Genomic DNA, 10,899 nt, shown 5'->3' with positions numbered 1-10,899 from the left:
AAAATAGTGAAGACATTAATTTTGGTTTCAGGAATATGTGAAAAAGATCAAGTGTCAAAAGAATGGGGAGAATAGCCAACAAGCATTTGAGTATAGACAAAGTTCAACATTGTTAACTAAGTATTTTGGAAGACAGCAAATTCCTTTCATCTCTCTGTTCCTTGAACTGCCTAGGCTAGAACAGTGGGTAACTACAGTCCAAGTAATAAGATCTTTAAGACAGACTATTGTATCACTCATTTCTCTTTTGGGATTTGATCTTATGGATTGTGCAAAATACCACCTATATTTAAAAAAAAAATTGGGGCATTTTTCTTGTTACTTCACAAAGGATTGGAAAAAATGTATGTCCTAGTTTTATAGAATTACTTTTTCAGGTTGTGTGTTGAATGTAATTATTTTAAAAGATGTCCTAATTTGATTAATTATTTTAAAAGTAATTGTAAACTCCATTGTAAAGGCTTTCAGTACTGTAAGTGTAGCAGTTTATGACCTAAAAGGACTTCTGAGGGGTTATAGTATGAACAGCTTTCCTATTCGCCCTCAAAATAGGGTAAAAATGTAGAAACATTTATTTTTTACTCCTCTGGTTCTGTTTAAGTACTTGTCAGTTATGTAACTACTTTCTTCATTATTAGTATCAGGGTCACAGAAGGAAATCAATGATTTTTAATAGGTGCAGATACAAAAGCATAGCTTTTCAACATAATCAGAGAAATCACTGCACAAAAAGGAAAGCCTAGAAACAAAGTAATTTTAAGAGTTGTTTTAGACAATTTCTTAAAGGTTTAATCTTACTTATTGCAAGTTTAAGTTTCAAACTTAAAAAAAAATCAAAGTATTATATTTTTTAAAATATTCTCAAGTACCTGGGTATATTAGAATATAAGACGGTCTTACTACACTTGAAAGTTAAATACAAAGAAAGCACAATTATGCTGTCACTAAAATAAGAGTTGAATGGTTGACTCATTAAAGAGAGGATTGAACACAGTTCCTTTATTTTTATTTATTTCTTTAAAGTTTTTTATTTATTTAGAGAAAGCACACATGCACAAGCAGCATGAAGAGCAGAGGGAAAAGGACAAAGAATCTCAGCGGACTCTGCGCTGAGTACAGAGCACCATGTGGGGCTCACCTCACCACCCTGAGGTCATGACCTGAGCCAAAAAAGTTGGTCACTCAACCAATTAAACCAGCCACACACCCCTTTTTCCTTTACTTTTAAAGCATGATTGATGAGAAAATGTAACAATTTAGTAACAGCTTTGTGGAGAAAGTATAATAAGTGAATATAAATTGATCTGGATTTCAGAAATATTAAACTATAGATATATAACATACATCATAGTCATAAATATAGACACATACATGTGTGCATATATGTATATATTCTTATGTTTGCATGTACATATACACACACATGTGTATAAAATCATCTCCTAGAATCTCTTGTTTTTTTTTTTCTGGGTGCCTGCCCTCTTACAGGAGGAGGAGAAATAGTGCTTAGCATGAGAGTTCTGCACATATGGTTTATACAGTTTCAGATGTAAAACACACAGGTATCCTGTCTGGGACTGTTAAGTAGATTGGCTATTTGAAAGAACACCATTATTAATGTAATGTTTAACACTAATTGGACACTTCCATCTAAAAAAAATATATACTTTAAGTAATGTCTTGGGCCACCTGGGTGGCTCAGATCATGGTCTCAGGGTTTTGGGATTGAACCCCCATGTCAGGCCCCCCCCTCTCAGCAGGGAGTCTACTTGTTCTTTCTGCCCCTCCCCTGCTTGTTTCTCTCTCTCTCTCTCTCTCTCTTAAATAAAATCCTGAAAAAAAATGTCTTAAAAACAATGCTCAACTTGGCAAGTTTCTTTATGTATCCATGTGATTGAAAGTTCCTCTCCCAGTGAAGTATCTGCTTCTGTATGAACTTATTTGAGTCTTTTTTTTATTTAATGTGCTTATGATGTTTGAATTTGTTCTGTAGCCATCAATGTATCCACCAGGCTAGCTACTTTATCTGATTCCTAAAGATTCAAAGTCTTAGCTCTTCCTAAAGCTTAAAACATTCAGCAGCTGCCTCTCTTAGTGGAAAGAACCATAGGAAATCAGTGAGCTAGTTGTTCAATGGCTTCACTACAATTAGAGATAAAGTGGTATTACCAAATAAGTAAGGCTAATAACTATACCAAGGTTGTTTGTTTGTTTGTTTGTTTGTTTTTCCGTTCAAGAGCAGTGTCTCTGGCCTACCATGGCTATCATCCTGTCTTTTGTTAATCAACCCAAAAACCTCCTTCTGATTTGTAACTACTTATACTGTATATTGATTTACACTATATAATGTCATTCTTTGAAAGTGTGAAGATTTTACCTTGTGAATGTGCCACCCTAACAGAACTCTTGAAAGCTTTCCTTTTTGAAGATATTTATACAAGTTGAGTCTGAACAAACCGATAAAGACAATTATGTTTCCAAAGGAGTGGGAGGCAGTGAAACCTATTAAAAACAAGGCAACTGTTTACTTAACAATAATTATGATGTCCTCAAAAAATTAGAAAAGGCATAGCAATGAAATAATTCAGTTAGTGGATACTATTCCACTGTTGTCTATAATATGTTCAGATTCTAAAACTTAAAACCCCTTAAAATGTTTATAAGATGAAAAAATACAAAGCAAACAATCAGAAACTTAAATGCCAAAATAAATTACAATATGACTATATCTATTGAGGTGGATAGATTCTATTATTTAAGAGCTAACCAGAAGAAACAGATTAGGAAAACTACAAGTTCTTGGGAGTTGAAAAATAATAATTTAGCCATCTGGTATAATTTCTTCAGATGATACACTATTTTTTACTTAACACTAGCATATCTAATAAACTATATAAAGGAAAATAATTGTTATTTAGATAATGGAAATATTCTTAATTATGTCAAGCATTTTGATATCATAGACTGGAATTATATAGCTTTATTACCTACATAATGCATTTGTGGATCTTGCTAAGCTATTAGTTCTAATAATAAGCTTTAGCAGGAAAGTTCTTGGGGTTAATTTTACTTTGTGAAAACATAGTTCCTTTCCATTATTTTAAATTATTGCTTTTCAATGTTGGTGGATATACTTCTGCAGGAAGACAGATATAATCAGTGATGTGTATACATTTATATGTGACTACCATCATTATAAGAAAAGTGCTGATTTTATTTTTCCAGTTTCCATGGTGTAAATTCTTATACCACAGATAATTTTAGGCTACTGTTGTGAATAATTGGGAAGAGCTATACATAATTTGCTCTTGGAAGCTAGTACTAGCTAGTTCCAGAACACCATTGGATCTGAGTGATTATCTTGCTACATTATGGAAATGTCAACATATTAAAAAAATTGAAATTAAGAGTCTAAAAATATTTATAATACAAGTTAGAGAATTTCTAGTTTTATAATCAAAATTAGTACATGAGGCCCTTTCATTTTCATAGCACTTTTTAATCTCTGAAAGTAGCAATTTTATTGATTACTGTCGCTGACAGATAATCAGCAAACTGAGAAACTCTAAGAAAAGGACCTTATTGGTCAGGTAGACATGATGACCCCAGTAACTTCAGAAACAGCTAGCACATAGTAGGCCCTCCTTTAACATTAATAAGTGTCAAAATTTTGAAATTAAAATGTTACATATTTAGTTCTATGTTAAATTAATACGTTTTAATTTACAAGCCAGTAAGAATTTAATCTTAGTCATAAAGATCTGGGTACATAAATAATTTGCTACTCAACATAAACATAGTCACCTGAGGGAAGCGACTCAGGGCAGACACTGGTTGCCTAACTTGATTACACCAAGCTGAATATACCCTCCCACCCCCGACCCCCCACCCCCTGTGCTCTGGCAGCACTGCCCTTCTGAGTCAAGCTTGTTCCAGTCCCAGTTTAGTGGGCCTTTTCCCCAAAAAACCAACACAAACCCCTGCTCACATTACATCTTACACCAGAGAGTTCTGCAGAGCCTTATTTCCAATGGAGTTGGTGTCAAATCTCATTATATAAGCAGGCCAGAGCACATCTAGATAACTAGCCACATTCAAGCCAGGGACCAAATCCATGGTAGCCAAGGAAGTCCCTACAGACAACTGGCCTAAAGAATAGAGCAGCCACAACACAACAGTAGAGTACTCGCAGCACACACCAGAGACATTACCTGATGTGTCAGGTCCTGAACACTACGTGACCTCTTTTTCATAAAGCCATTACTTTCAGAAACAGGAGACCCAGCTGGCTTTTCTAACACATAGAAGGCAGAGACTTGGACAAAATGCCAAGAAGGAATTTCTCCCAAGTGAAAGAACAAGAAAAGGCCACAGCCAGAGATCTGAGTGAAATAGACATAAGTAACATTTAAAGCAATAATCATAAGGTTATGAAGGAAACAGGCATGTAGGTCCAGAAGGCACAGAGAACTCCCATCAAAATCAACAAAACCAGGCTAACACCAAGACCTATTATAATGAAATTTGCAAAATGTAGTGGTAAATAGAAAAATCTCAAAAGCAGCAAGACAAAATAAGTCTTTGACTTACAAGGAAAACTCATAAGGCTAGCTGCAGATCTCTCAAATGAAACTTGGCAAGCCAGTAGGGAATGGCATGGTATATTCAACATTCAATATTTCCTAAATGGTAAAAATCTTCAGCTAAGAATATTCTATCCAGCAAGGCTATCATTTGGAATAGGAGAGCAAAAGAGTTTCCCAGACAAACAAAAACTGAAGGAGCTTGTGACCACTAAGCCATCCCTGCAAGAAATATTAAAGGGGCCTCTGAGTGGAAAGGAAAGACCCAAAGTGACGAAGACAAAAAAGGATCAGAGAAAATCTCCAGAAACAATGACATAAAAAATAATAAAATGGCAACAAATATATATAGGTCACTACCTTGAATGTAAATAGAGCAAATGCTACAATCAAAAGACATTGGGTGTCAGGATGTATATATCTCCTAAAAATAGGTTTCTATCGAAAGGAAAAAAAATCCTTTAAGGTACAAGCTCATTAATAAACAATCTCTGATACTTAATATTTTGACAATATTTAAAGTACAGAAATCAAGAGTTACTTCATGACTTTGAGATAAATATAGGGAAAAGGAATAAAAATCATTTTTAGTGCCACTTCACCACAAAATTTGAACTTAGAGTTTCTTAGCGTTTCAAATATAATTCAAAATTTTGCTTATTCATTTCTATCATTTGTTTAAAATACTTAACATTTATCATGTGCCTGTAATTATTCAAGGTATGAATTCTGCAGTGAAAGACATGGCAGGCTAATCTTAAACATATTTTAATAGGAGAGAATGTAATAAGAAAACAACAGTGATACAAGCCCTGAGAAAAATATACAGAAGAGAAAAACAATCCAATATATTTTAGACTGAATAATCAGGGCAGTTTTTCTAAGGAGTGACATTTCAGAAAAGAAACATGAAATGGTAGGAAGGCAAGAGGAGCAGCAGGTATGAAGATCTTTAGGTTGGAGAGAATTGGGACAGTTCAGGAAGCAAATCCCAGGGCACCTGGACTAATATAAGCAAGGTGGTAGGAAGGGCAATGGGAATGGAAATGAAAGAATAGACTGAGTGATGGGCCATGTGAAGGAACTTCAATTTTAATTGTAAATATGTATAAACTTTGAAGGCTTAAAAAGAGAAGAATGATGAAATCTGAACTGTAATACTTAGATTTGTCTGATGTGGAAAATAGGTAGTAGGGAAACATGTAAAAGCTGGTACATCAGGACACTCTTGCAGATGAAAGAGGCTAAAGCTGTTAGGTGAAATCTTCTCAAAAATAGAGTTGCCAGGTCTTAGTAATGGATTAAGAGGCATGAAGAAAAGAGGAGTCAAGAAAAAAATCCCAAGTTTGGCCAGAGCGGCTAGGAGAACTAGAGTGCTGTTTATCGAGCTGAGAAGACTGGAAATGAAGTGGATTGTGTCAGGAAGGTATTACGTGAATCTGAAGCTTACGGAGTAACTTGGGGCTAAAGATACAGTCTGCAGATTCCAGTATGGATACTATTCCTCTACTTGAGGCTACATGAGATCACTAGTTAGTGAATATAACTAGATGATGAAAGAATACCCAGAACTAAGCATGGAATGATTTCCCCCTTTAGTGACCCAAACTAGTAGGAAGATATAGCAAAGGAGGAGAAGCTGAAGTCAAGGAGGTGGGGGGAAGCCAAGAGTATAATTTTCTAAAAAAAAAAAAACAAGCATGAAAAAAAAAGTTCAAAAGAGTGAATAATCAACTGCATCTGTTAAGTCAAGTACAAGAAGAAACACAGATGGACTATACAATTGCACTGGAGCAATTTCATTAGGGTAGTAGAGGAGATAACATAATTGGGATTGAACTACAGAGAAAGGGAAGGAGAATATGTGGATAGAAGTGGTATGTAAACTCCTCTAAGGAATTGTGCTATCCAGTCATGTAGACAGGTATGCTGGAGCTAGAGAAGAGGGAGGAAAGTAATTTTGTGGCTGTTGTTTCAGTAATGAGAGATATTGAAGTATATTTATATTTTGATGGGAATGACCTGAGACAGAAAGAAGTAAAGAAAATGCATAGAGGGAAATCCATAAGTGGACAAGGGGAAATTTAACTTTGCACACAAGGGGCAAAATGTAGAAGCAGAAATAACTCATTTGTTGAAACAAGAATAGAAACTAGAAATGGAGGTGGGAAGCTGAGCAAGGCCTTTTCTGCATGCTACTATTTTATCATTGGGTGAAAACAGTGCAGCTATCACTTGACGATGGGAAAGAGTGATGTGGAAGGTTGGAAGAAGAAAGTGTAAAATGGTCAACTCGAGGATGTAAGAGTAAATGATATCAGGATTGTTAGGCCCACTTAGGGGCAGCTTAAGAGTGTGTGTGTGTGTGTGTGTGTGTGTGTGTATTTCCACTTTAAGTGCTCAGATGAAATCAAGGATGATATTTGAACCCTGTAAGAGGATTTCTTTTTAGTCATGGTATATAAAAAGATTTGTTAAATATTTTGACTAATACTTGTGGATAGTGAATACAGGCAAGCTATAGTTAGAGTTGATTATATCTCAGTTTAGATTTTATTAGAAAGGTATGGCTGAGGTAGAAATTGGCAAAGCTTTTGAACATGAATTAAAGTGCATGATTTTATTCAGTAGTGTACTATAGAGTCTAAGCCCAAGAAAGAAAGGAAACAATAAATAGTGGGGGAAAATTGTGAAGTTTCTCATATTGTCAGTCAGTTCTTAGAAAGGGATTAGGGTAGCTAGTTTTTAAACATGGACACAAAAACTATTTCCAACCAGACATGCACAGCCATTTTTAATAGTACTTTGCACTGTAACCCTTAAACAATAGAATCTGCTTTTCACACCTCTTGACTCTGGGCTGTTCATGTGATGAATCTTGACCAATACAATACAGTAGAAGGGATGTTGTGTGACTTGTGAGTCTAGGCCTCAAGTTACCTGGAAGCCTCTGCTTTTGCACCCTTGAAACACTGCTGCCCATGTAGAAAAGCCAATGGTGGCCACCTAAAGGATAAGACATCATAAAGAGAGGAAATCAGCTGATAGTAAGCATTAACCTCCATTGCCAACACACAGAATCATGACCTATTAAATTACTTGAAATTATTACATCTTTGAATTTTTTGTCATGTAGCAATAAATAATGACTACAGAGACATTAGAAAAATAAAAGATAATGAATTGGGTTAAATACTGTTTAAATTCGATCATAGTTCCATCTGAATACTGTTACATTAAGACTAAATTGTAATGCTAACTTTCAACTTAACTTGTGTCAAATAAGAGGGAAAAGAATACAGTTAATATATACAAACATACACATTAAAGACTGAAGCTTATTATTTTACTTTTGTAAATGCTCCAAGAACTGGGAGGAGACCATTGGCATACTGTGGTTCTTAGACTCATCAATATGGTCAAATATTCAAGCATAGGAACCATTCTGTCCTCTAAAATCTCCTGTATCAGTTAGCACTTTCAACAAAGTCATTCATAAGTAGTGGCTTGTTTAGTTAGGTCATGGATTACTAGCAACCTGTATGCTATTGATAAGGAGTTTATGACAAAAGTACATGACAAAACCTATTCCCAACTTCCATTGTTAAGTGTGTGTTTCTGGGGGCCATTCCAGGTACCAATTTCTGGATCATACTGATTCAGTTAGGAGACCAAAGCCACACGAGTTATCTGAATAGAGAAAATTTAATGGAAGGCAATTATTAACCAGTTAATTAAAATGTTAAAAAGTAATACCTAAAGTCTAAATATAGCCACTACAGGGAGCAAAAAACACCCCCAGAGTTAAAATCAGATAAGAAACATATTGAAATTATTAAACCTTTGATGAAAGGGCCCTATGAAGCAGACCTCTGAGGAAGAGGCTGTGCTCAGCCAGTGTCAGTGTTCCCAAGCTTGAGTATCTCATAAACCTAGAACCCTGACTCCAAAGGTAGGGTACCAAGTTCATCAGTGCTTGAATCTGTGAGAATGAGACACCATGAAGTTGATTGTACAAGTGTTGGAAAAGCTGCCAACCAGACTGAGCTATGGGCATAGAGGTAATTGCTTGTATTAGAGTAAAGAAACCCTGCTGGCTGACTCAGGGAGCACAGGCATATAGCAGATCCACAGGATGCAATGGAAACAAGAGTGAGGGAGTTCCTTCTCCAGGCTGCTGATCTTTCTCTAGAGCACCTTCCTGGAAGAGCCCATCATTCAACTCACTGGCAGAGCTGCAGTATGTTTCATAAATTTCCAGTTTATCGTCAAATAGTACAGAAGGGGAAGTTGAGAGATGAGAGACCATAACTTAACAACTAGAATAAAACCCAGAGAAAGATAGGAAGGAAATCAGGGTGGAAAAAAACTAATCTAAGGGTCCAGGTAAAATATTAGTAAGACTTCAGTGGGATAATCCCTTCAATTTGAGTCAATGCCTAAGGTACAGAAATAGAAACAACAGAAAGATTATTTACTGTGTGGACTGCATCTCCATCTATAAAAGTGAATTAAATATTTCTTACTGCTACATCCACAGGCACTAGGAAAAGGCAGATAGAAATTTTAACAAGATAATATCATCACAGCCGATGGATGATCTATTAACAATTGTAAGTATATATTAACTGTATTCTTTTCCCTCTTATTTGACACAAGTTAAGTTGAAAGTTAGCATTACAATTTAGTCTTAATGTAACAGTATTCAGATGGAACTATGATCGAATTTAAACAGTATTTAACCCAATTCATTATCTTTTATTTTTCTAATGTCTCTGTAGTCTGTAATATTTTTCATGTAATGAAAACCTGAATTTGACTTAGAATTGGTAAAAAGGGGATCCTTGGGTAGCTCAGTGGTTTAGTGCCTGCCTTCGGCCCAGGGTGTGATCCTAGAGTACCAGGATCCTGGAAACTCAGGATGGAGTCCCACATCGGGCTCCCTGCACGGAGCCTGCTTCTCCCTCTGCCTGTGTCTCTGCATCTCTCTCTCTCTCTCTCTCTCTCTCTCTCTCTCTGTGTGTGTGTGTCTCATGAATGAATAAATAAATAAAATCTTAAAAAAGAATTGGTAAAAAGGATCTAAATCATAAAAGGCAGAGTACTCATTTTTAAATGGCATATGCATTGCCAGTAAGAACATGGAACAGTGTTCAACATTTTAGTTATTGTGGCACCACCCAGAATATCCAAACAATTTAAGTAATACAAAATTAATGCATGTTAGTACAATCACAGAGTAGACATAATACAATGAGACTGAACAATATCCAGTGATACATATACAACTTGGATCCATCTAACAATCAAAAAGAAGTCAAGCAAAAATATGCCAGACATGAGAACGTGTACACATGATTCCTTTAATGGGAGGGTCAGAAATAATGAAAACTTGACAGAAGTAATGGAAGTTGAGAGAAGGATCACCTTGTTGGTGAGGTGGAGGAACTGATGGGCCAAGTGTGCCGTGGGAGGCAGCATGGAGGGAGAGAGCACTTCTAGAGTATGGGAGGAGTTCTCAGCTTTGAGTGGGTGTTTCAGGGTGTTGTTCACTGTATACAATTTAATCTATGTGCCTGATCTTTATATACCTAAATTGGTTATACCTCACTTTCTTTTTTAAAAAAGTTAAGTTGGGAGACTGAGGTGGCACTTATAGAACTGCAATGGGCATACACGCCTTAGTACAAAATGAAATTAAACCAAGTAGCAAAGCCTTCCACATTTCATCCAGGCCTTCACCTGGCATATCTAGGCCATTAGTAAGTTGCTGAACAACATGGGCATGCTCAAGTACTGAAGTGGCCAGTACCCCCAGAAAAGCCAGGGGATCGAGATAAAGAGTTGATACAGTCTAGGGCATCTTAACTTTTGAGGCTAAAGGTGAGAGCAGAGAGTTTAAAAAATGGATAGCAAAAAAAATTTAAAAAAATAAAAAACAAAAAAAAAATGGATAGCACCTCCATTTTCCAAAATACCAGATAGGGGCTATCCTAAAACAGTGACCAGGTCAGACTTGGACCGTAGCATAGGCCATTAATTCCCTGTCATACCTGTACTTCCATAGCACCTTGACCATACTAATATTTCAATAAATGTTTTCTCATTTGAATTGTATATTTTTTAATCTTTATTTTTTTTTATTTAAATCCAATTAGCCAACATATAGTACATCATTAGTTTCAGTGTCAGTCAGGGGACCACCACTAATAATTTATCAGTTGTGTATATCACCCAGTGCTCCTCACATCACATGCTCTCCTTCATGCCCATCTCCCAAGTATCCCATCCCCTCACCAACCTCCCCTCCAGTAAT

At 36.0% G+C, this 10,899-nt stretch overlaps 1 long non-coding RNA gene across 1 annotated transcript in view; it reads right to left on the bottom strand.

Moving 5' to 3' along the window:
• Window positions 1-2,414: 2,414 nt before the first annotated feature.
• Window positions 2,415-10,899, bottom strand: part of LOC144288333 (uncharacterized) — a 63,965-nt gene continuing 55,480 nt past the window's right edge. Inside the window, exons 3-4 of the long non-coding RNA XR_013356285.1 lie at window positions 7,524-7,589; window positions 2,415-2,502 (exon numbers count right to left, since the gene is read on the bottom strand). This is a non-coding gene — a long non-coding RNA (uncharacterized LOC144288333). The remainder of the gene's footprint in view (window positions 2,503-7,523; window positions 7,590-10,899) is intronic.

Source organism: Canis aureus, chromosome 18 (genome assembly GCF_053574225.1).
Source record: "Canis aureus isolate CA01 chromosome 18, VMU_Caureus_v.1.0, whole genome shotgun sequence".
Taxonomy (NCBI): Eukaryota; Metazoa; Chordata; class Mammalia; order Carnivora; family Canidae; genus Canis; species Canis aureus.
The sequence above is the reverse complement of the archived record's forward strand: the minus strand, read 5'-3'. Positions and strand labels throughout refer to the sequence as shown.